Source organism: Balaenoptera acutorostrata, chromosome 19, assembly GCF_949987535.1.
Source record: "Balaenoptera acutorostrata chromosome 19, mBalAcu1.1, whole genome shotgun sequence".
NCBI lineage: Eukaryota > Metazoa > Chordata > Mammalia > Artiodactyla > Balaenopteridae > Balaenoptera > Balaenoptera acutorostrata.
Genome location: NC_080082.1, coordinates 45,610,773 through 45,635,873, shown reverse-complemented (window position 1 = coordinate 45,635,873; position 25,101 = coordinate 45,610,773). Strand labels below are relative to the sequence as shown.

At 47.0% G+C, this 25,101-nt stretch overlaps 1 protein-coding gene across 6 annotated transcripts in view; it reads right to left on the bottom strand.

Moving 5' to 3' along the window:
- ZNF536 (zinc finger protein 536) overlaps positions 1-25,101 on the bottom strand; it is a 418,463-nt gene that overhangs the window by 288,185 nt on the left and 105,177 nt on the right. For all 6 annotated transcript variants that reach the window (XM_007165033.2, XM_007165032.2, XM_007165035.2 and 3 more), the window contains exon 3: positions 19,480-19,595. The gene's annotated coding sequence lies outside the window, so the exon portion shown is untranslated. The remainder of the gene's footprint in view (positions 1-19,479; positions 19,596-25,101) is intronic.

The following is a 25,101-nucleotide window of genomic DNA, read 5'->3' as shown; positions in this document are numbered from 1 at the left end:
CTCTGCGTTGTGATAGCACAGCAGTCCCTAAATGCAATCTTTGTCAGACCCAGGTGTGCTCTCATTGAGGACGCCTTCGTTCCAAGCAATTTTTCTTTCTGTAGCATTTATAAGGCTCTATTATAGTATAGCCACATCTGGAGGAAAATTCTCCTATTAATTATATACTTTTACCACTAGGAAGACAAATTCTAAAAGATACCAACATTTCTGTTGTTGTTGTTCTTATCTCTTTGACTGACAGCCTGCGTTTTATTTTATTTTGTTTTGTTTTTCCAGGCATTTCAATATTTAAAGAGCCATTAACCAAGGGGGGGATGGGGTGAGTTTCCAGGAAAAGAGAAACAACAGACCTAAAATCTTAGTGTCAGTCCTGCCCTACCTCAGCCAGGCAAGTCTGAGCAAAGACGCCAACTGAGGCCTCTCCGAAGGCTGTGGAGTTGGACGTGGGACTCAGGATAGGGGCCAGGCAAGTGTAAAAGAGTTCTGTTCTGCTGGAATTAAAAAAAAGAAAAAAAGCAAGTGCTATTAACCTTTAACCTCATCTGCTCCCAGGTGGACACTCGCTCGCATCACCTAAACGCCAGACCATTTGATTCCTCCACAGTCCGAAAGCAGAACCAAATTGGATCAGCATGGTGACCCAGATGCTGTGTTTTCTCTATGGGGTGGGGGTAATTTTTCAATCAGGTTTGAGGTAGACTAAAAGAAAAATCTTGAGCTAAGTATTCATTCTCATTTTTCAGAAAGAGACAACAAGAAGCTTTGCCCGCAGAGTCTGAAAGTTCCTTTAGAGCTGATGGGGTTTTTTTGGTTGGTTTGGTTTGGTTTGGTTTTGGTGTTAGTTTTTTGGGTTTTTTTTTTCTTTTTAAAAATCTCCTTTGGTATAGTCAGATCAGATGGTGATGGGGGATGGATAAAATTAATCTGAAATGTAGGAAAAGTTTTAACAAGTGGGTAGTCCCTATTTGAATTTATAATACATTTAAAGGGCTAGAAAATGTGATTTTTGATTCAAAAAATATTTTGCAAAGGGATACGTACTTCATGAACAAGAGTATGTATGAGCGTGTGTGTGTGGGTGTGTGTTTGTGTGTGTGTATAAGTGTCCTGTGCTGGGGATGCTGCACATACACTCATACAAAGAAAGCTGAATTACTTTGAAACCAGGGAAAATCGAAATGGAACCATTTTCGCTTTTCAAGCCAAATACTATCAGATAAAAATCCAAGCAGGTTTTGGCCACTTAGTCAAGCTCCTGTGACAACAACGCTGAAACCCGGTCTTCTCGTCCTGCCTCCAAAACTGGTATCAGAAAGAACCCAGGGCCATGTTCCGGCAGTACCAGGGGCGGCTCCCAGACAGCCACACGTGAGCAGAAGATCACGCAAGAGGGGTCTTTCCGAGTCCTGCCTCTGAAGGCCCCAGTTACTGCTCCCAGCCACTGGCTGCCTCCGCTCGCTGGTACTAACCCCTTTGCCTCAAAACGACCAATCATTTTCACTCTCTGCAGCCATCCATTGCCTGCGTGCAGACAGAGGTCAGAAGGCCCCTGCAATTAGAGTCCATCTTTGGGCCATGCTTCAGCCTCAGTTTCTTCAGCTCTGAAATGGGAAGAACAAACCCCAGCCCAAGTGGGTATTACATGCATGAAGGACTGTGAATCAGGTTCGAAATATAGATGATAAATAAGGGTAAAGTTTACTGAGATTCTTTTTCCTTATGAATTAGCTGCCTCCCCCTCCCCGCAGGGAAACAAGCAGCGGATTCTGGGTCCCTGATACGTAAAAATCTATGCATTTAAAAAAAATATTTTTAGACAAATAATGCAAAAAGAAAGAACTGATTTTTAAATTTCACCCTTCTGGGGCCACTTGCCTTTTAAATCCTCCTGCTTGCTGGCATCCCAGCCCCCTCAGATACCCTCCTGCAAAAATAGAGCAGGGAGGCAGATGCAGTGATACTGGATTACATCACTGGATAGCATGTGGCATTGAGGGGAGAAAAAAAAATAAGAAAAGACAAATGACATTTTGCTGCTATAGTGTGCTATTTTAGTGGTGATGGCTTGACTTTTGGCCCAAACGCATATGCCAATGGCAAGGCTAACTCCAGGGACTCACAAAAAAGAATGTGTGTTCACAGCTGTACTGTACACCAATACAGATTACATGTTTTCAGTGTTGCGGCCACAACAGAATGCTAATTAACATACTGGAGTGATGAGAACGGCTGCAAGGGCCTTATTGTTCCATTATTTCATGAAGCCCAGCTGCCTTTGTTTATGTCACTTATCCTCTCGTGCCACAGGTTTTTACTCCAAAAATACTATCCCAATACAACGTTAATATTTAAAAAACAAAGAGGTGGCAGATTGTCATTTTTGTGTCAGTCTCAAACTGCAGAACTGTTAAGCTGTTCTGGTTCGGTATTTAGAAATAATTTAACAGCCATATTCAGACACTGCCTGCATTCTAACATAATGGCTGAATACTTGAACCAAGCAAATGCATAACTATCCTGACATCACTTATGAGATTTAGATTGGTCAGTTAATGGAAGTCTTTACCAGAATCAATACCATAACAGCTTCTTGAAATGAACGTGATTTTTTACACGGAGTGCTGCAAACAATAACTACAGAAATATACTACCTTTGTACCCGGCACAAAGAAGCTAAGGTGCAAAATTAAGAAGAAATTACATTTTTGCAAACTAATATTACAGTCGATTATTAAAAACACTTTCAAAAATATGTACTTATCATTAAATAATTGGAGAGCATTAATATCACCTGCGCCTGATTAATCTTTTTTTACACTTTTTAATAGCTGTTTCACCTACTGGCTACATTATCAGGTTGCTATTAAGTATTGATATTGATGATTGACGTAATAATGATTAAATAAAAAGCCATATTTAGAGCTTGTTTTTTGGTAAATATTTTTTTCATAATCCTCATTCAAAAGAATACTGTCTGCTGGCTAAATTAGTTTTTTTATTCTTTTGCCTGGATTGTGCATAGAAGTGACATTCTATAAAATACAGGTTTCCTCAAATAGTGTTCTACTGGCAATCTATACATACTACAGTAATTTGCAATCGCGGTCAGGGAAAGCTGTTGGCTCAAGCCCAAAATGTTTATGGTGCATTGCTTCCCCAAAGAACAAAAACGCCCTGGAGTTTTATTTCAGATCTCCCTAAATGAGCCTTTATTGACACCAGGTACAATAGTTGGGGAAATACGTAATGCCCCAGCACAGACGCCATCAACCAGGGTCATAAATTAAGTTAGCAAAGGTCTCCCCTAAAAAGTATAGCACTCCACTAATCAAAGCCACACTGTCGCTCAAGAACACGAAATCTTCCCCACAGCCAATTGAGTGAACAAGCCAGAGTTGCTTTTTAACGAGTTTAACTGGTAATCTCAGATAAATGGAGAACTGCTTGAAGTGTCTGTCGTCTATAAGGCAGTAATGAGAGGATTTAGAGCATTCTACATCCCAAACAGCATAGAACCAAGAGAATGCCACAGGTGTGTCTCCGTGTACGACAGAGGGCTTTTGCAGCTATGGCCATCTCCCCACTGTGGACATGACATAGATTTTTTTAAATTGGATCCAGGGGCTAGCTAAATTTTCCAACTGCTCTGTGCTTAAGCCCCCAGCTAGCTTATATATCAATTATAATAAACTTTCCATAATAGCAGCTCAGCCTATTACTGTTTTTTTTTTTTTTTTCTCTTAACCTAAAAGTGGAACCACGTTATTCTGATTGCAGCCAATGAAGAGACTCCTGAATTGGTTTCTCCTAAAAAATTTGCTCAAGAATTACAGAAGGGATCCAGGTAAATAATATTCAATTACACATGCACGTATTTTCATAGAAGAACCTGCTTATCTTATGGTACCGGGAGAAAATAATATAATAACTCATCCTTTTGTAATTTGTGGGAGAATTTTCCCTCTTTCTTTATGATGTTTATTTACCAGGTCAAAGCAACAGCCAGTCCTAGCGGCACCCTGGGACAGGGGTACCAACATCTCGGGCTGCACAGTCACCAACGGGTCCAGCTCCATTTGCTACAGCTTCAGTTTGACCCTCTACATTTAATGCATTCATGTGTAGCGTGCAATATAAAATTCGAGCCCTGTGCTGCCATTCTGAACATCAGAAAAGTGTTAAATTTATAAATAAGAGATCAAAATCTCTTAGCAGGCAGAAATAATATCTTAAAATAAATACATGGACCCACCATTTGGACACATTTTTAACAATCTTAATCCCACTCAAACTTTGAGAAAACTCTACTGAAAATTTAACCTTGTGTTCTTGAAGCTGAAACTGATAAAACTTAATAGCAACAAGGCAGTGAAACACTAATAAACTCATTATAGGTCACATAAATGGGCTGTCTGCGGGGCTGCCAGACAGCACACTTAAGCAGCTTCAGTTGCAAATAGCATAGGCAAGCAAGGTGGTGCGGGTGTCCGTATGGACAGTTGGAGGGAGAGGATTTCGTAGCACTTCACAATAAGTTTGCTAAATTTACTTGATTAGGCAGTTCATTTAGAAATTTCAGATGCTAATTATAGGTGGATGCAGACAAGCTGATATGGAAGAATGAGTTTTCCCGAGGCCTGAAAGCCACATCAGGGCCCACTCTTGCAGAATGGATTCTGAGTCCTCAGAGCCCTTTCCACCCAACTCCCCTTCCCCAGGCAAGGTGAGCTGCTGAGGAGCCATCTTCAACCAGGCCACCTCCCTCAGGCCCCCTAGCTTCTCCCAGCAGGATCTATGGAATCATCCCCAGAATTGATCAGCACCAGACACTGCACCCTGAGGCCTACTTGCCAAAATCCACTGACACATATGTTCAGTTTGGCTTATGTGATGATTTAAGAAAATCATGTAAGGATTTTCAACTTGCAAAGACTGGCTGAGTTCCATCTGAAACTCCAGATTTCTGACCTCTCTAGAAAAATCCAAAGGTCTAGCAACACTGGACCCATTGCCATGGGCAACCACTGGGGCGTGCACCTCCAAGTGGTCACACCCTGTTCACTGATGAGGACGCTCTCAGCCCTGCAGCATTAGAGCCGTGCATCCCTCGTCTATGCCATTAGGAGGCTGCTGATCAGAGGGAAGGGAAGACACAGTCCAGAGAAGCCTCACCAAAGGAAAGCTGGAGGGTAGACAGGAGAGCGCGACCTCACATTCCAGGCCCTGCCTACCAAGCTCAGCCAACACATGGCTGCTGAGGCCAGTTCTGCCCCATGCGAGTCCCTGTTTACAGAGGGTCAGGAAGTACATCCCCGTCCTTGCCTTCTCGAGAAGCACTCGCCTGGGGGCACAGAAGTAAGAGGCTGGAATGGAGGCTCTGCCCTTGAGCTGTTCCAAGTCTGGGTAGGGCAATCAGACAACCAAAGACAAGGCAAATGGTGGAAGATTGGGTCAAACTCTGCATGAAGACCTTAACAACCGGAAGGAATCACCCCGATCTTGGCCTTGGGGGAGTGACAGCAAGGCTGGGACAGGAGGGAGGAGTAGGAAGGTCTGGGATAAAGAAGGGAGGAAGGAAAGATGGAGGGGGTGGGCGAGACCAGGACAGTGGGCGACTCCACACAGGGCTGTCACTCCCTGTGAGCAGTGGTGCCAGGAGCCAGGGTCAGAGCCGGCTCACCCTGGTCTGTTCTAGCCTCTTACTACTCACCGTGCAGCTGGACCAGCACCATCAGCACTTCCTGGGACCCACCCAGACCTCCTGAACCAAACCCACATGAAAGGCGCTGATCTCTGTATCCGGCAGAGGAAGCTGCAGGGGCGGCTCCGGGGTCCCACCCGCACGTGCTTCGCTACGCGTGGGGTGTGCGAGCCTGAAATGCAGGAGTCCCGGGACTCGAAGGTACGTTTCTAGTGGAGACACATTCCCAGTCAACCCACCTCCATGATGTTCTTTTAGACCATCAATAAATATGGCTTCAGTAGTCAGATGATATTTAATTAGCATTAAACTCTTTTATTTCATGTAAGTTAGAGCCTTGCCTGAGACACTTCATTTGGAAAGTAACCTGGCACTCAAGATTAAAATGAAATATTAGCATGTCAGCGGTCACCTCATCATGGTGTGCTCCCCTTCAGCTCTCCAACCCCGCAGGGGACAACATGGCACTGCCTCCAAAGCTCCCCAGCAGAAGGGATTTGACACAGGGGCTTTCAGAGCTGAGGGGTTGGACTTTCTTACATAGAAAAGGGACTGTAGCCCCTAGGAAGTGAGAAATGGAAAAACTTTATCCTTGTCAAAATCAGAATCAAATACAGTTTCATTCTTCTATCTGAATTTTCTCTCTGCACCTCAGTCATCAAGCCTGCCCCTGCCTCACGGCCTCTACATGAGCTCTGCCCACTGTCCAGGTGCTGCCCCATCCTGGCAGGGTTCTGCCTTGGCCTTCAGCGTTTAGACCCAATGTAGCCTCCCCAGAGGGGCCCTCCCTGATCGCTCAGCCTCAGCTTGTCCTGGTCTCTCTGCTTCATATCTCCCTGTTTCAATACTCTGTATGGCATGTGTCCCTACAGATCAGTTTCTGGTTTCTTCATCTATTCGGTTATTTGTTTATTGCCTGACTTCTCCAACTAGAATGTCAGCTACATGAGGGCAGGGACTTTGTTTCGTTCTCTGCTATATTCCCAGGGCCTAAAGCAGTGGCTGGCTCATCAAAGAGGATGAAAGAAAGTGGGGGTGGGGGGAGAATAGGAGATAGATAGATAGATAGATAGATAGATAGATAGATAGATAGATATTGGGCATAGACACAAGGATGATAGATACATAGATACAGAGAGGGGCAGTGGATAGGACGGACAGATGGATAGAGAGATACATAGATGTATAGACAGAACTGACAGACAGACTGGCACAGCTAGCTCAATTGACCAGACACTTTGGCCATTAAAAAGAGAAGAGACAGAGTCAGAAAGCATGGCCCAGCAACTGCTCACAGCATTGTCAGATGTGACCAGAGCAGCGCATGATTAAAGGACAATTAGGGATTCTGAGGGCAGGGCCATGAGATCGAGGAGTCGAGAACTTTCTGGAGAGGTTGGCAAGGGGCTTCCCCGGGGCCTGGGGAGGCAGTGCCTTCATGGAGTAACTTGAACTAGATCCTAGGAAGCTGGCTGGGTGCAAACATTCCAATGGATCGACCCGGTGATACCCAAAGGCTTGCACGCTGACACACAAGACGGTTTTAGGTGATACACAAAAAAACTCCTATCTAAAAAACAATTAGGGCTTCCCTGGTGGCGCAGTGGTTGAGAATCTGCCTGCTAATGCAGGGGACACGGGTTCGAGCCCTGGTCTGGGAAGATCCCACATGCCGCGGAGCAACTAGGCCCGTGAGCCACAACTACTGAGTCTGTGCGTCTGGAGCCTGTGCTCCGCAAGAAGAGAGGCCACGATAGTGAGAGGCCTGCGCACCGCGATGAAGAGTGGCCCCCACTTGCCGCAACTAGAGAAAGCCCTCGCACAGAAACGAAGACCCAACACAGCCAAAAATAAAAATAAATTAAAAAAAAAATAAAAAGAAAAAACACAGTTCGAGTACTTTCTTTAAAAAAAAAAACAATACTTAAATAATTATTTTACTGTCTGATATGAAAAAATATATAGAGGGTACATCAAACCAGAGATTTCATAGAGATTATTATTTAGGACAAAGCTAAATATAATATTTAATTAAAAGATGTGTGTCTCAAAAAATAACAAAGCTAGGAGCATGTGGTACTCGGTATGGTAAAAATCAAAAAGGAGGTGTGTACATGACGAAAGTGGCTGGCTTAGAGCTAAGGAGTCATTCTGGGTATAAACCGTGCCCCCCACCCCCCATCGGGGAGGGCCTGGGAAGGTCCCATCCACAGGCCACCTTGCTCTCTGGATCTGGTCCCCAGCTGGGCTGTCAGAGGCAGGTGTGGGCTTCACGGCCCTTCCCTGGATTCGTGGAAGCGGCAAGGATGCGTCCAAGCACACCAGGCCCTCCCTGGGCACCCATCCCTCCTCTGCCAATGCTGTGAGGGAAGCAGGAAGGGCTCCAAGGAGGAAATCCACAGGCTGATCCTGCCTCTTCCAGGGGCACCCACAGCAGGTCCAACAAGTCCCCCGCCTTCTGAGGAGAGAAGGAGAGAGAGAGAGAAGGAAGGGAGAGGGGGAAAGAGGGAGGGGGGAGGAATGGGGGCGAGAGAAAGAGAGAGAGAGAGGAAGAGAGGGTGGGGGAGAGGGAGAGGGAGGGATGGAGGGAGAGGGGGAAGTAGAGGAAGAAGGGTAGGGAGGGGGCAGGGAGGGAAGAAGAAAGGGAGGAGGGAGGGAGAGAGAAGAGATAGAGAGCGTATACTAAGGAGAGAGGCTATCTAAAGACTAAATGCTGGCTAAAGTCCTTATCGGGAAGAAAAATTTTTAAATGCATGAACTCTATTTATACCCTGAATAAACAAGATAATTATGTGTTCGTTTTATAAGTTGTGCCTTGATTTCAAGATCACCAGTGGCCATGAATGTTTGGATTTCATATAAGCATGTTTAAAAGCCATGGGTCTCGACCCTCTGACCAGGAAGCTAAGCTTAGTCAACACTTTCACACTGTGATCAAGGCATAAAGCAGAGAGTTGAACAAACTAACATTTCACTCTTGGAATTGAAGTATAAGCAGAAGAACTGATGAATCTGCTAATTGTTCCATTGTTCTTGTCTGCTCTTGACATTGGCATATACCCCTTGTATAACCCAAAGTTCATCTTTTGTATATGTATGGAAAGAAAAATGAGTCTGACCCTGATGAATACAAAGTGGGGGAGGGGTGGTTAAAGGGCAATCCCTTTTGTATTGTTTTTTAAAGGCCAACGTACTGTGCACAGTTCACGGGCCTGGCCTGGGACGTGGGCAAACTGCCTACAGCTGAGCACCAGGGCAGGCTGGCCAGCCTGGACACCCCAGCTCCAGCACTGTCACTGTGGTGCCTCTCTCTCTGAGGTCACTGTGAGTGACAAGGGCACCGTCCAGTTCGGTTCTTTCTCCCCACTCCCACGTCCACTGCCCCAGGCCGGCGTCAGATAGCGCAAACAGTCTTCCCAATGCCCATTTCTAGGGTATGTCCCAACTCATCACAAATACCCTTACCTGGCAGGCAGCCTCTCTCCCACTGCGCTCTGACCCACCCTTCCACTCACACCTAATATATCCTAAGTGCCAACAAAATGGAGCTACTCGTCACCCCCGACACCAAGCCCACCCCCAGTTTTCCCACATCTCCCCCCTTTCCTGCCCCCACCTGGAATGGTCACCTCAGCCCCTCCAAAATGCCCCTCCCCCCAGCCCCAAATGCATCTGGCAGGTTCCTGCCTTCTGCAAGCTACTTCCGTCTGGCCTTCCCCTTGCCTCAACTTATGAAAATCTTCCTGGTCCCCAAGGCCAAGCTCCAACGCCAGCTTCTCCATGAAGCTCCTCGTGAGCCACAGGACAGGTCTGGTTTTCCTTCCCTAAAATGATGTGCAGTGCTGAGCACAGAGAACGCACACAACAATCATTAGCTCCCTTGTCGTTGGTCAGCATCTCATTCGTATTGCTCTTATCCACAGATCTCTCCCCCAAGTCTGGATCCATGGCTCTCTGTTTAATCTCTGAGGTGGCCCAGGCCACACTCCCTTGTGGTCAGTGCCCTGTGCAGCCTCTCTGCTCTGCATTTGTACCCATGCGTGCTTAGGATGGCGGCAGGGCTCTCACATTTCTGTTGACTTAAACCGTACTGAAGAATGATACGCCTTAACTCCATACAAGGCATATCCTTTCAGGCCCAGGGTCAGTGAATTCTCGGGGCCCTGCTAACTCGCAGCCCCGGTTAGAGCTGTCTCCTGGGGAAGCAGGGCCCTCCAGGGCCCTCCAGGCCCAAATCCTGACTGAACACACAGAAAAGCTGGACCCCGAGGAAGTCTGCTCCACCGTCGCCCCAGCTCACCAGGTAATAGATGGACCCCAGAGGCACCACAACCAAATCAGTCTTTAGTTGACTTCAACCCCCAATTTCTTTCTGACTCTAAAACAAGAACCAATAATGGCCAAACAGTCCATTTTAAGGAGAATAAAAGCATAATTTAGCCTTGCTGGAGGTTAAACCTCAAATACAGAATCTGCTTTAAAATTCTATTTCAACTGCCCTCCTAAAAGCAGGAAGGGCATGGCGGCCCTTGGCCTCTCTTTGTATTTTTCTTCAAGGCACTGGATCCTTTTAGCCCAACTTCCTGAGCTGGGGCCAATGTGAGGATTATCCCAGACTGTGAGAGCCAGCACCACTACCTGGCAATCGCTGTCACACACACACACACACACACACACACACACACACACACACGCCTGGTCTCCCCAGTAGGTTACAAATATGGAGAGCTACAAAAGGAAAAACAAGACTTTTCAACCCCCCTTTCCTTTACCACCTGGCCCATACCTTGCACATAAAGACCATCTGGGTCAGTGAAAGAGAAAAGCCATTTTGTCCTTATTTTACTTATAGCACACCATTGTGTACACAGATCTTTATTTCCTACATAAAGTTAAAAGGTTTGTGTTCATTTTACTTTTTGTTCGTAATTCTCCTTTTTTATTTTAATCAGAACGTCTCAAAACAATGACAATTTCAAAAAAAAAATAAAGCAACACTGCGAAACCATCAAAATAAATAGCTATTCTTGACTTTTCACCCTTTTCAGAAGGAAGAAAAGGAACCAGCGATGGGACGCTTGGGACTACAGAAAGGAAAAAAATCTCCCTTAGAGAGCAGCTGTTTCCTCAGTTTACCGACAGTGCCCAGAGAGATGGAGAGAACCCAGGTTCTAGAAAGGGGAGGCTTGGCGAAGAAAACTCCCCAATGAAAGAGTCATCCTGGGAGCGGCTGGGACAAGACAGACATGGCCGGCCCACCCAGGACCTCGGTCTGCGGGCCTGGACCCAGGGGCAGCAGAACAGCAGGGGAGAAGCTAGAATATCTGCCCATGGGCAGTGGACCCAGGCCGACCTGGAGTCCCTGTGCTTCTCTGGGCCAAGCCCGGTACTCCCTGAAGACCTGGCTCCAGAGAACCAGGCTTGTTGCCTCGCCCCCAGCAGACTGCCTTTAGAAGAGCGCCCTGGAAACCTGCCTGCCTGGTCCCTAGGACGGACACCCTCTGCTCCAGGCCCGCAGCTGCACGAGTCAAAGGAGCACTTAGCCCGGGGGCTCCAGGGCCCTCCTGAGTGTGGCAGCTCACACGCTTGGGATGTGCTGTGGTCATGGGGAGACCAGGCATGGGCAACAGTGAAATTGAACTTTTTTGAACTGAGATCCAACCCAGATCCCTCTTACTGAGCTTTTTCAGCCGCCCAAGCCACACTGCGGGGGAAAGGCCGATGTACACAGAAGGCCAGCAGCGCAAGCAAGGCGCCATGGGTTAATGAGCCACTTTTTTTTTTTTTTATTTTGTGGTGTCTATTTGCAAAGCTGACCTAATGCACGGCCTCACAGCTCTCAACCTCTGAAGGGCCAAGAGGGACACAGGAGCCTTTGTCTGGTGGCAAACAAAGGCCAAGTCATGGCAGAGTGGACCCTGAGGTGACGTGGGCCGCCTGCCCCCCCGTGAGGACGCCTGCCCTACGAGCCCGCGCGCCGGGCAGATTCAGAGGGAAGAGGCAGAAGGAGATGTGTGTCCCCACTCTTGGGAAGGGCTCATCCCAAACCCAGGCAGAGCTGGCATTTCTCTGCCCCGCGAGCTCACCCAAAGAGAAGCATCTCCAAAAAGAAAGATCAAATTCACATTCTGAACCTTAATTGAAGTTGGTCATTTTGACTTCACTAGGCTTCTCTCCTGACTCCCTCACTCCAGAGGAAAATCCCCCAAAAGGTCTTTCAATTATAACCTGGTTGCAAAGCAGAAAGTGCCATTATTAGCTCCATAAACTAATCAAGCGCCATTAAAGGGAAAGAATATGACATAAAGCTTTTGTTTTCAGAAATGAAAGACAGAAAGGAAAAAGCAGGAGAGAGAAAGAAAAAAAGGAAGAAGAAAAGAAACCCAGCGGCAGCAGGAGAATCACAGGGAAGGAGAAACCGTCACCCAGACACCAGGGAGGGTGGCTCAGGCCGGTGCCGGATGGCAAGAAGGGTTAAATTTATGTTCCATTACAAGTCCCCTTTTTTTTTGGTTTCATCTTCTCAGTAAAACACATAACTTAAAATGAAATCAAATATTAAAAATGACAGACTATATAAGTGCTGTGAGTAACTTCAGGTCACGGAGGGAGGGAAAAGCCGGCAAGTTGTCAGGCACTATCTGTCAGAGTGAATTAGAAACAATCAACAGAGACTGAAAGGGAAGGTGATTGTTATTAAGCAGCGGGGCTGTGAGCAGGCTACCCAGATGTGGTCATGCATATAAAGGACAGGAAACAGCAGTTTAATTCAGGAAGCCCTGGCGAACAGGGCAGCAGAGAGGAGAAAAGTCCTTTGTCGCTAATAAGCTGGAAGTTACTTTGATAACAGCAGGGTTAGACTCGAGAATAAAACACATTTCTTTCACTACCACACACCATTAATATCACAGAAATGTGGTCGGAAGAAATGCCCGGCACAGGCGGATTAGCCACTGGCCTCCCTGGCAGCGGCCCGGGAAAGCCGGTCCCCATCTCCTTCCAGGGCCAGGCTCTCTCTGACCACCTCGGACCAACTGTCACCCTCCAGCAATGTCATATGACCAGAAAGAAAAACGATAGTATTTCATTATTTCCCAGCGTCAGGCCCCCTCGTTGCCGTGGCCTGTGAGGAAGGTATGAGCCCGGTAAACAGCCTGGATATAATGAAGTCCATGTATGCAGCAACGACAAACAATTTTATATGCAGACAAGGCCCGATTTCATAAGAAATTACTTATGCAGGCGTTCTGCAATTATCCTGTGATACTTTCAGGCAACAGTCTGACAGCAGTTGTGCAAACAATAAAGGGATTACAGAAATAAAAACAAATAATATTACACACACAGAAACTCCATGTTGCATGTGGACGGGTGAAGGGAGTATATGGGGATGAGCAGAGCCAGGCAGGGGCCAACAGGAAGTGAGGCCCAGAGACCAGCGACCCCTTCCCAGCACGCAGACGATGCTGGTCCACAGCACCCCGACAGAGCCACCGCAGGCAGCTGTATGGGGTCTGCCCCCATCTCCGGGAATGCCGGGCCACCTGCCTGCCTCTCAGGGGAGCTGAGGACCTGGGTCACCTCTGCTGGATGGAGCAGAGCACAGGACCAGGACATGCACTGGGTGGGCTGAGCAGCGCCGCCGTTTCTCTCCCACACCAGGTAGGCTCCCAGGACAGAGAGCACCTTCTTCTTCAGCTTCACCCCAGGATCAACACAGGCCACCCACGTCCAGTGGCAGCCAGAGCTTCCCGTCAGCTTGGTGCAGCGTCAGGACCACCCCATCCCAAACACAGGTGAGCAGAGCACGTGGATCAGCCACACCTGAGGACCGAGGCATCTGCCCAAAGCAGCCCCACTCCTGGCATGAGGAGGGGTGGTTCTATCACCTGCTCCCTGGGGGCAAAATCACACGCCGTCCATCACCGTGTCCCCATATGAGACACGGGCAGGAACCCTTATAACTCAGGTGTTGGGGAGACACAGAATGAGGTGGGATGTGGAGTCCTGCAGACAGGCATCCCGACCACCTTTCCCAGAAGGTGGGTGTCTTCCCACTGCTGCACCTCTTCCGGGCATCGGCCCACCCCATGCAGCCAGGGACATTCCCCGGCCTCCCCGCAGCAAGAGAACGCAGGGCAGAAGAGTGAGGCCCGGGGCCTGCAAAGGCTGCCTTCCCTTCCCACTTCACGTGCTCCCAAAGCCTGGGCTGTGCTGCGGGCAGCTCGGGTCAGCACTGGCAGATCCGCATCGTGTGTCCACTGTGTGTATGTGTCTGCGCTCAGCATGAGTCACACAGTGCGGCTGAAGCTCTGTCCAGTCCACAGATATACTTGCGTTTGCAGAAAGTTTTTTTTTAAACTTAATTAGTTGCCAACGTTGAAGGAAAAGAAAAGACCAGTTTTTTTAAAATTTCTTTTTTCCTTAAAAACTACGAAGACCTGGAAAAATTCTGCCCACATTCCCAAGTGCAACTGATGAGAGCTGAGAGGCCCCCTGCCATGGGACCAGCTCTCCCCAGTCTGCTCTGCACACATCCAGCTCCCTGCGTTTCCCACCTGAACCCTGAATTTGGGTTTAGGACAACTCCCCAGAGACAGATGCCCAGGCTGGGCCAAAGCCTATCTAGGTCCCTCCCTGCAACACACTCTGGGGCAGAGACCAGGCCCTCCCCTGGCCAAGCTGCCTTCAGCACTGACCATCTTTGTCCAAAACTTTCAGCATTTTATATCCCCAAAACGGGCCTACTGGAATACCTGAGGGGCACCCTCAAATTACCTGTGCAGGTATCAGGAACTCACTACCAGAGTCCTGGCCTCATTATGTCCTGGGTGTTGGCATAAATCAGACCTAGGGAGGTCTTGGGCTCTGCAATCCCTGCATTCCAGAAAATTTGGAAAGAAATGTGGATTTGATATATACTGAGTTTGCTGAAACCAAGGTACAACAAATTCTAATGATTACAAAATGCGGAGGTGAGGGGTTGGTCAATCAATACATCAGTGAATGATTGTTGACCACTCACAGCGTGCCAGGACCGTGCTGTGTGCTGTGCGAGCTCCTGAGGCGACTAGGACACCAGCCCCTCCCCATGCTGGTGCCTCCTTTCAGCTAAGAGGGGCCCCCAGGCTGTCCGGAACTGCCTGAGGGGTGGCCTGTTGTGCCCAGGTGAGAATGGCTCTGCCTATGACTCACTCTGTGGTCTTGAGCAAGTCCCTTGCCCTCCCTGGGCCTCCATCTCTTCACCTATAAAATAAAGGTGTCTTTGATTGCAAAAGTTTCTGCCAGCCCTAGGGCTCTATGGGTGTAGGAATTACCTAGAATTTCTAAACAGAGTCCTGCCTAACAATAGCACCTGTACTGCCCAAGGGAAAAGAGGTCTAAACTATAACCACCAAGAATCTTTACTCTTAAGTTCATTCAGCATGTTATTAGATGACCCACAAATCGACATTGACAAGGAAGTGATCACAGTCAGTTTGGAGTTAACACTTCCTGGTAGTGGATGGAACGTGTTTACACCTCCCTGAGGCTGCACAGACTTAGGCAGACCTGATCAAAGGGAGCCCCAAAGCCTTCCACCTGCGACTCTGCCCGAGCCCACAGCCACGGGGACTCAGCTGGGTCCAGAGGAGCAGCCAAAGGGCACTGTGGCCCCCATGTGACTGGCCACCTTTCCTACACCCATGGGGCCTGAAATCCCTGACTTCCAGTTTTAGACAAGTCATAAGGACATTCCTCTGGTAGAAAATTAAGGTTGCAGCGAACAACCCACCAAGAGTTGGTTCAAGCCACTTGCAGAATTCTGGCACCTAGGAGCATTCCCACACCTGGAAAGGTGGGTTTCTCAAGACACACTCTCTGGTTAAAAGCATCATAAACATAAAAGAAAGGCAATAGTCCTCACCACGGTCTACAAAGGCATGTCTCTCCAGGCCCTACAACCCACCCACCCTCTCCCCAGAGCTCACATGCTCCAGCCTCGATGGCCTACACTCTGTCCCCCACACATGCTGGGTTCTTCCCCACCACAGGGCCTTTGCACGTGCTACTCCCTCTGCCAGGAATGCTCTTCCTCCAGACCTTCACCGGCTGTCTCCTCCATGTCCTTCATACCTCTCACTTCCAATGTGCCATCCTCAAGAGGGCCATCCCTGGGCTTCCCTGGTGGCGCAGTGGTTAAGAATCCACCTGCCAATGCAGGGGACACTGGTTCGAACCCTGGTCCGGGAAGATCCCACATGCCACAGAGCAACTAAGCCCGTGTGCCACAACTACTGAGCCTGTGCTCTGAAGCAGGCGAGCCACAGCTACTGAAGGCCGTGTGCCTAGGGCCTGTGCTCCGCAACAAGAGAAGCCACCACAATGAGAAGCCCACACACCACAACGAAGAGTAGCCCCTGCTCACCGCAACTAGAGAAAGCCCGCATGCAGCAACGAAGACCCAACGCAGCCAAAAATAAATATAGTAAATAAATTTATAGAAAAGAAAAAAAGAGGGCCATTCCTAATCACCCAAGTACAGATACTCCCTCTCGCCCTCTTCTCACCCCAGACATTTCCTCATAGCCTTTATCACTATCTGACATCATCTTATCCATGGTTGTCTTGTTTACTGTGTCCCAGCCCCACAATATAAGCTCCCTGAGGGCAGGGAGCTTGTCTGTTTTGTCCAAGGCTATATCCAGGGCTGCTCCATGGCCAAGGGATCAGACTCCAAAATCGGAAAGAAGCATGCACAAACCTTGGCCTCACCATCCAGCAGCTGTGTGACCTGGGAGAAGCCACTCAACTTCTCTGACCTCAGTTTCCACATCTGGAAAATGGAGCTAATAAAAGCATCTACCTGCAAGGGAGTTGATGAGGATTAAGATAATCCCAAGAAGCGCTTAGACCAGAATTGGTTCACTCTACCTTCCCTCTGGAGTTAAAATTATCTCTGATTTTATTTTTCTCTCAGGCAAAATGAGAGTAATGTGATCTTACTTTCTTACCTCATTCAGTGGCTACAAAGGAGTTTGCAGGGATCCTTACCTCCATGAGCCTGGAGATCTCCCAGTGAAGATCAAATACAACGCAAAGCTCCACACCCATATGCAGGGCTAATCATCATTATCACACAGAAATTACAATTATTCACTCCCTCCTCTGTGCTCCTAAAGTATGGCTCCTGCAGCATTTAACTAAGGTAATTACTGCTACGGGAAGGCTGTTGACTCACACGTCTGTACCAGGACACGGGGCTGCCTCGGGACAGCACCCTGAGTTCAGGGTCCTGCACATGCCCCGGGGACAATGGGAGCCACTCTGTGTCTGTCCGATGGAGGGAAGGTCCTATGGTCTCTGAGAGGCAATTCCTTCTAGAAGTCACTGGGCCTCGAGACCAAGCATGGGGTCTTTCTGAAGGATAAAGCTGTGGAGAGCTGGACAGACACGCCTTTAGACTCTGCCTCCAATCCCTGTTGGGGTTGCTCTGGAAACCCATGTTGTGACAGAACAGTAAATCATTTTCTGATGTGTACGAGGGGTTCAGTTACCGACAGGTTGCTTAGGGTCTAAGTAATGGTGCTTCAGTTGTCCCGAAGCTGTATTTGTATAATATTTGACTTTAAAAAGTCAAGTGTCCGTTTCAAAGGATGGGGAGGGCATTGGTGGAGAGGAATGGGAGCAAGATTTCCCCAACAGGTACCTTCAGAAGTCCAGAAATGTCTCAACCATCTCATCATAATTCCGGGCTCTAGGGCCTGAGAATCCTGTGTGCTGGGACTGGGGAGTCAGCAAGAGGCTGGAAAGGAGATGCCCACACGCTCTCCGCCTGTTTCTAAAGCCTGTCCCCTTTCTTGGTCTCCAGGGCACAGAATATGCTCTTAGATATAAAGTTCTAACCCTACTCCAGTTCACATGACCCCAAATTATTCCAAGATGTACATTTCCCATGCAGAAAAACCTCCCCACCTGCTTATGGTCAATCCCTACAACATCGCAGCATCTTTCCTTATCTTCTATGAGGTCCAAAGCACACCAAGTGATTAACTTTTTAAAACGCATGCCTCGGGGGCAGGAAACCTGGTGAGGCTGGTGCCTCGGCCTATCCCACAGGGTCTCAGGAACCACGTGCAGGAGTGCAGGATGGCATGTCTCGTTCACAGAGGAAGCCCAAGTCCCTCCAGCTCCTGCCCTCGGTCGCCCCACCTGTCAGGCACGGTGGTTCATCCAACTCTTGGCTCCTCATCCCGATGTGGGTCAAAGGGAAAAGGCAGCACCCTTGCAGTACCTCCTCGCCCACCTCAAGTGGCACAGAGGGTGGAACGTTCCAGAGCAAGCTGGCGTGCTCGCTCCCAGGGGAAAGCCAGCCCCACCCACCTCCCCTACCTGAGGCCCTCGGCAGTGATGATAAGCTAGGCCTTCGGAAACTGTGAGCCTCCACGCGGCAGAATCCCAACCATCAATGTAGCAGCTAAATATTGTAAGACTCCTAACTCCCCCATCTGTGTTTTGCCTCCCAAGAGGGAAAATAGTCTTCACAGACATTCCCTGATCTGGCAGGCGAATTCTAAACCTTACTGGCAACCGCAGGCTTGTTTTCCCAACCAAACAGCTATGGAACCAAAAACTGTTCTGCCTGTGTTACGCTGAGGAGGGGATAGCCAAACAGCTCAGTCCGGAGGCCCAGGAAGCCCGTGGCTGTCTCCATCGTTAGAGGGGTCCCGGTGCTCAGAGGTCCCGGGGCCACTGGAGGCCGCCCGCCCTCCGCTGACGGAAGCTACAACTGCTGGTGTTCGCTGTTCCTTTTCCTAACACGGAATACACCCACCAAGAAGCTGATGGAAAACACTCACCACAGTGTGAAATCAACACTTTCTGACTCAAAGGAAAGGGGTAAAAAAGGGAAACCTTCCAACCCTTTGGCTGCAGACATTTCCTCCCACAAGATTCCAGGAGGGAGTGGGCACCACCATTGCCCTGGGCTCTGCCACTGAGCCGATCTTGGCATCCCAGCCCCTCACTTCCCATTTTATGGTAGTTCCCCGCATTTTTCCTAGCCCTTCCCAATCTCAGTACCAGAACCCTGCACCTGTGCCATTGCTAATAAACCAAATCTGATGATAACTGCGGAAGCCTAATTGATAGGGGCCTTTATCGACTGGCCTTGATGTCTATCTGAGGTTCTCAACAGCCAAGATTTAAATGTTTCATTTTATTTTTAACTTTCACTTTTCCACATTTCAGCAATGTCAGGCAGAGAGGTATGGTTTTACTATCAGAAAGAATCATGCTGCAGAATAATTTATGACTTCAGCTTGGGCTTTCAGAAAAGCTATTTCAAATCTTCACTTTGATTTGGTTGTATCAAAACTACTCAAAATAACAGCGGCACTTTCTTGGAACCAGAATATGTTAGCAGCACCTCAGGATTTTGAACTGAAGCCTCGTATTCATCCCAGATGAAAACTTGAGAAAGGAATTAAGCCACAGAGAGGAAAATAACATTTTTTCATGATTCCTTTGTTCCCCCTCCCCACCCATCCCCAAACACACCCAAACCACGAAGGAATGACTCCCCCATGGCAAAAGGTCCTGCCAGCCACCGCTCACCCAGAGCTATGGGCAGGTACAGGAATCCTACCTGGGTCGGGGAGAGGCTGGGAGGAAGCCCCTGGCCAGGGGGGAGAGAGAGGAGGCTATTTGGTTGGCATTTGCGTTAGGTCAATGCGACAAAGCAGGAGGAAATGATGTGTGTCTAGGGCAAAGAGTTCTAATATAGTAAGACTTACCTTAGCAGCTTAACTGCATACTTGTCTTAAGGACTGTCAGTATGGTGAGAAAATACCCCAGAAAGGATGCGGCTGATCCGGGCACTGACAGATTGCCAGAGGGGCGTCCCAGTTCCCTATCACAAAAGGAAATATAGAAAGAAGTGATGTAAAGTGAAATGTAACAAATTCAACAAATCACAGCAATATGCAGAGGTCAAGGAAATTCAGCTGAAAAGGTTAAAGATGAAATCAAATCCGGTGTATGAGAATGAAAATCTATCCCAATGCAAGGCCACCGGTGACGTTCTGTAGACAAGAAGCTAAATACTGCCTAGCACTGGGATCTTTCATTTTCATCAGATCAATAAAAGCTTATATTTATCAGGATTCCAAGCAGCTGCCACTTCTGACAACCTCCACTTTATTTTCTCACTCCTTGCGCTGTATCAGGGCAAAGAGGAGAGCAGAAGCAGCTTTTAATGCTATTTACACCTGAAGACACAATTCCATTAAGAGGTCCTGTTTTGTTAAAGAAACAGGGAATGATATGATTATATTGGCAGGAGCGGGAAGTCTCTTTGTTCTTCCCCCGATGTTTTCCCTTTGCAACCCAGACCCAGCACGAAGATTTCCTGACATGAAGTCCATGTGCGAGCACTTTTTTGTTCAAACTTACCATTTACAAAGAGAGAAAGGCTTTCTGCTTAAACAGTTACCATTCTAATCATCTGTACAACAATATTTGCTATCAGGCATTCTAAATAGATTATCACCAGTCCATCTGTGTCATTATTGATTTATAAGGCTTTAAGCAGCTTTAGAATGGAAGCTTTCCCACTGAAGGGTTTCTTGTATAAATCAGAGCCATGCTCAAATATAGCAGCCATCACTCAAGATACTGTTCTTAAAATCATAACAAGAAGGAGAAAATGATAAATTGCTTGTAATATACTGATCCAAACTGATATGCAAATCTTGTTTTTTAAATATATTACTTGAGTAAAAAGAGGCATCATTAACATATGAATGCTATATGCAAATGATGGTGACAGAGCAGATGTTGGCGCATGTAATTGACCTATATGTGAATTGCATCAGAACCCTTAACTCTATTAATTCACTACCCAGTAACTAGATATTGTCCAAAAAGTACATTCTTTGAAACCATATACTGGAAGCAAAGCTGACAGGGTTCCAAGGATTCTGAAACAAGGTCACTGTCACTAGTATTTTGCTGTCATCTGCATTCCCCTTCTTATAGATGACATCATCATGGGGCCGTGTAAATCGATCACTTAATAGCATTTAGAAAATACTGCAGTGGGGAACAGGTTACAAAAAAAATGCCCCAGTTTTATTCTTTTTCTTGGCAGAAATGTCATACCTCTTAAACTGAGGGTTTGTGCATGAGTGCACTGTGAAACACACAGATGCCATTTTATTCCCCGTCTTTATTTTTCCACTTCTTCTCAGAATGACATTAAATTGTATTAAATAGCCTTTTGTCCACAGGGCACAGACCACCCCGCATATGATAATGTATTAATGCCCCACGTTCCAGCCACTGAGCTGAAACATTCTGAGACTTGGAGGATAAGTATGAAGCACTATTGTGTGTATAGCCTGCTAACAACTGTGACACACACTAATAGAAACATACCTAATAAATTACTGCTTTCAGGTCTAGCAAGCTGACATTTCTCTGCAAGGGACAATTTTATATTTGTGGCACAGAACAAAATTGCTTCATATGAAGCCACTGTGGATTAGCATAAAAATTAACACTTAAATTTCAGCTTATTTTCCACCCTCTCCTCCTGCCACAACAATCAATTCCTCTTATAAATCTGATTAGATTTTATGATGCTTATTATTCAGAGCATGTCTCAACACAGCATTCACAGGCTTGAAGACTATTTGTTTAAATAGAAAAAAGAAGCAGATAAATCTATAGGTATTTTTTATTACCCCATTCCCCACCAGTTTTTTTCTCATATTGTAACATCAGTAATTGATTGCACACATTAATTAACATGTAAGGTAGAAATTCTGCATTATGCATGATTTATTTTCCTATCTGGTGAGTAGGTTTGTCTGCTGCCCTTGTGTTTCTAGGACATTGGGCTCCATTCTGGTCCAGACATAAATGCCAATGCTCATTCCCCTTGAAAGTTATTAATGTCAGATATGAAATGAGATTTTTGATTTCACCTGCTTACTAATCCACAAAAGCTGTTTTGAGTGATGTAGGCTTAAACGCCAAAATTTGAAATGATACATTGCTATATCTGATAACATGCAAATATGTTCATTAGACATAATTTAGCGGGAGAGAATAGCAACACTTTTATAACTAGTCTAGGTCAAAAATGGTTGTTAATTAAACAAGTCATGAAAAATGGCATTACAAGGAGACGTCCAGCAGACACCAGACTTTCTAATGATATGCCGCTGATAGGTACCCAATGCTTTCTGCTAAAACAGAGGGGGGAAAAAAACTTTCTGAGCATTTCACATAATCTACAGCAACGTTAACAAAACTATACCCACATTAAGAACCCCAAATTGATCACAAATTCTTCTTAGGTTTTAATGGTAACACACTACACTTCTTCATTTGACGATGCGCTTTCATTCTCTGTCTTAGTGGCTTAAGGTGATTTATATGGTTGACTCCTTCACAAATAAACCAGAAAAGAAATTAATATTATATCCAGTCATGCTGCTGGCTGCCCTGAGTGTTTATGGCTGTGTATTCTAAATCAAGTAGAGCAATACGCAAAAGGATGGTTGGACGGTGAAAGCAGAGACGGGGCTGAGGTGGATGGATAAAAGCAAGGGAGGAATGTGCGGGTAGATCTTCCTTTTCCTGTGGTCCTTCTCAGGTGCAGGCCTCCGTTACCTAGGGAACCAGGGTATAGGAAGAACTCTAGATTGGCCATGAGTTGAGATTCAGTGTGGGCGGGGTTCTGATACACAGGTAAAACAGACCACCTGAGCTTGTCTTGGGGTGAGGCTTCATGAATACCTGGGGAAAGGAGAGTATCTCAGGAGTTAAGTACAGTCTGAATGAGGGCAGGATGGGTTTCCAAATGGCCACCCATGCCGCCTTCGCTGCAGTGAGGAAAGTATTCATAGAGCGGTAAAGGCTGAACACATCTTCCAGAGCCAACTGGTACCCTATACAGCTTGCTGGTGTGAAAGCCCTTTGTCGATGTTCTACTTATCAAAAGCATCCTTGCAGCCAGACACTTAAAAGCACAGTCTGGAAAACAGAAAGGGCATGTATATGCATTTGGAGTCACGCACAATAAGGAAGGTTGAGGGCAAGCTTAAATTACCATCTCAATAAACCAAAAGAAGTCTACATTTAGGCCATGGAAACAATCGATCTATATTCCCGACACCAACTCAGAGCTTGATGGAAAAGTAATTTCTAATCTCTACTCACTTGGTGGAGGCAGGTCCTTCCCCAAATACTTCATGTCCAAGGCTAAAACATTCTCATTCTTAGCCTGGCTTGCAGTTAATGTTACTACTAATGCTAGAACTCTCACCTCATCTTTGATTATGTTTTATAGTTTCTGTGCTTTCAAATCCAGAATCTCAAAACAAGCACCATAGCTTTCATCCTGCCTATCTTTCAGGGATAATGTGAAGTTCAAAAAAAGAAAATAGATGGAAACTCTTTGGTGGAGGAAGAGAAGGAAACGTAGTTCTGCAGGACCCTTATTATTTTTCATTCCCACTATGCCCTTCACTGCATTTCCTGCCCACTCCATGCGTGCCCCTCATGAGTTCATCTGGACAGAGAGCCCCTCCTTTCCAAACTGTCACACCACAGCCCTGGTTCCTGGACTCAACCGTCTATTGCTTCCCCCCGGGCATGCCAGTTCTCACATCCCAGGAGCAACCCAAGGATGGCTCAGGGTCATGAGACTTATTGAGGAGGTCTGGGGGGCCCCCACATATTCTCAGGCCATAGAGAAGACCTGGGGAGGGAAGACCCTAAGACCGCAGCACGCAAGTGATATTTAGATCCCATGGTCACAGTAAATGGGTTTGGCCTGTTCCTCTCATGGGCCAATAATTCTCCCTCAGGGGCCCTGGCACTATTTATCCAACTTCATGTGCCTCTACACCCAACAATGAGAAAGATGCCCAGAGTCTACCCTGGGTATGGTTAAACTACTCCACATTTCTCCAGAGAATTTAATTAACTTCAAAGTGTTTTATTTGTTGAAAGGATGAAATGAATGAGTGAACTAACAAATGTACACATGAAGAAAAATGTGAATAAGTGAATGAATGCATAAAGGCATGCATGAATAGATGGGTGGAGATGTAGAATGATGATTGAAAGAGTTAAAAAAGTAACAAACGCATGACTTAATGTGCAAATGCAAAAATACACATGTAAATGAAAAACATGCCTTATGGATGAATGAAAGAATACCACTGGTATCTTTTTAATAAACAAGTATACACATGAGCTCTTATAGCATGCCTACCTAGTGGGTTGATGTAAGGTAGAAGAGAAGAAATAGTAAATAAGGTCTGGTTTATTGTCAAAGTGTTTGGTCACCCATCCTTGGCTTCCTTCCTGTATCTCAAAGAACACAAACTCCTAGAAAACCCTGTGGGGCAACCAACAGGACTCTGCACAAACCCCCGCAGACTCAGGAGAAGGGAGACAAACATTCCTGCCTCCTGTCTGAACCTTCAGGGTGAGAGCGCTCAGAGAGGTGTTTCTGACCATGAGACACCTGCACCTGCTAGACACTGATGGACAGATCCTGGGAGGCAGGAACCACAGCCATCAGGAGCACAGACTCTAGACCAGAGCCCAGTAAGGCCCAGCACTGCTATTGAGAATTCACGTCGTCACCGAGCCTCCATTTCTTCATCTTTAGAATGGAGATAGCACATCTGCAAGTGCTTAGCCCAGGGTCTGGCACCCAGGCCCCACTCGACCATCAGCCAGCACTGTCTGATACTGCTCAGCAGTTCTGCCCTGTGACTCCTGGGCCCCCTGCCTGTGGGGAGCTTGCTCCCAGGTGGACATCCATCTCTACCAAATGTGCTGGTGGCCAGGCTACCGGAAGCAGGGGACTGGACTGTAGGAATCCTCATGACTCCTTTCAAGTGTATCTTTTGTTTCTTCTACCAAGCTCCACTGATCTGCCTAAATAAAGACATTTTCTATTTTAAATGACTGTAGAGAGTCAATCGTTGTGATTCTTTGCTCTTCTGTGGAATTTGGTTTCCCATCTACAGAATCAAGAACTTGGTCTAGATCATGTTTTTTCAGCATTTTCTAGCAGAGTCCTTTTCCAAGGAAATCTTACCACATATGAGCTGATAAAAGCAGTTCCTCTAGCCAAAGCTGCAGAGGAGAGCCCTGAGTCCTCCCCTTCTCTTGGCTCCCAAGACTTCTTCTTAGAACCCCTGAGGTCCCCTGGAAGCCAATTTGAGAACCATTGCATTGGAGATTTCCTGATGGCCAAGACACTGTTAATTCTGTGGCAGCAGTCATAGTGGCATAGAAGGACATGTCCTGGGTGCCTGGTGATTAGCGGGGCCTTATGCCAACCCCAGGACAGGCAGCCACACCTGGGCAACCTGGTGCTTACACACAGG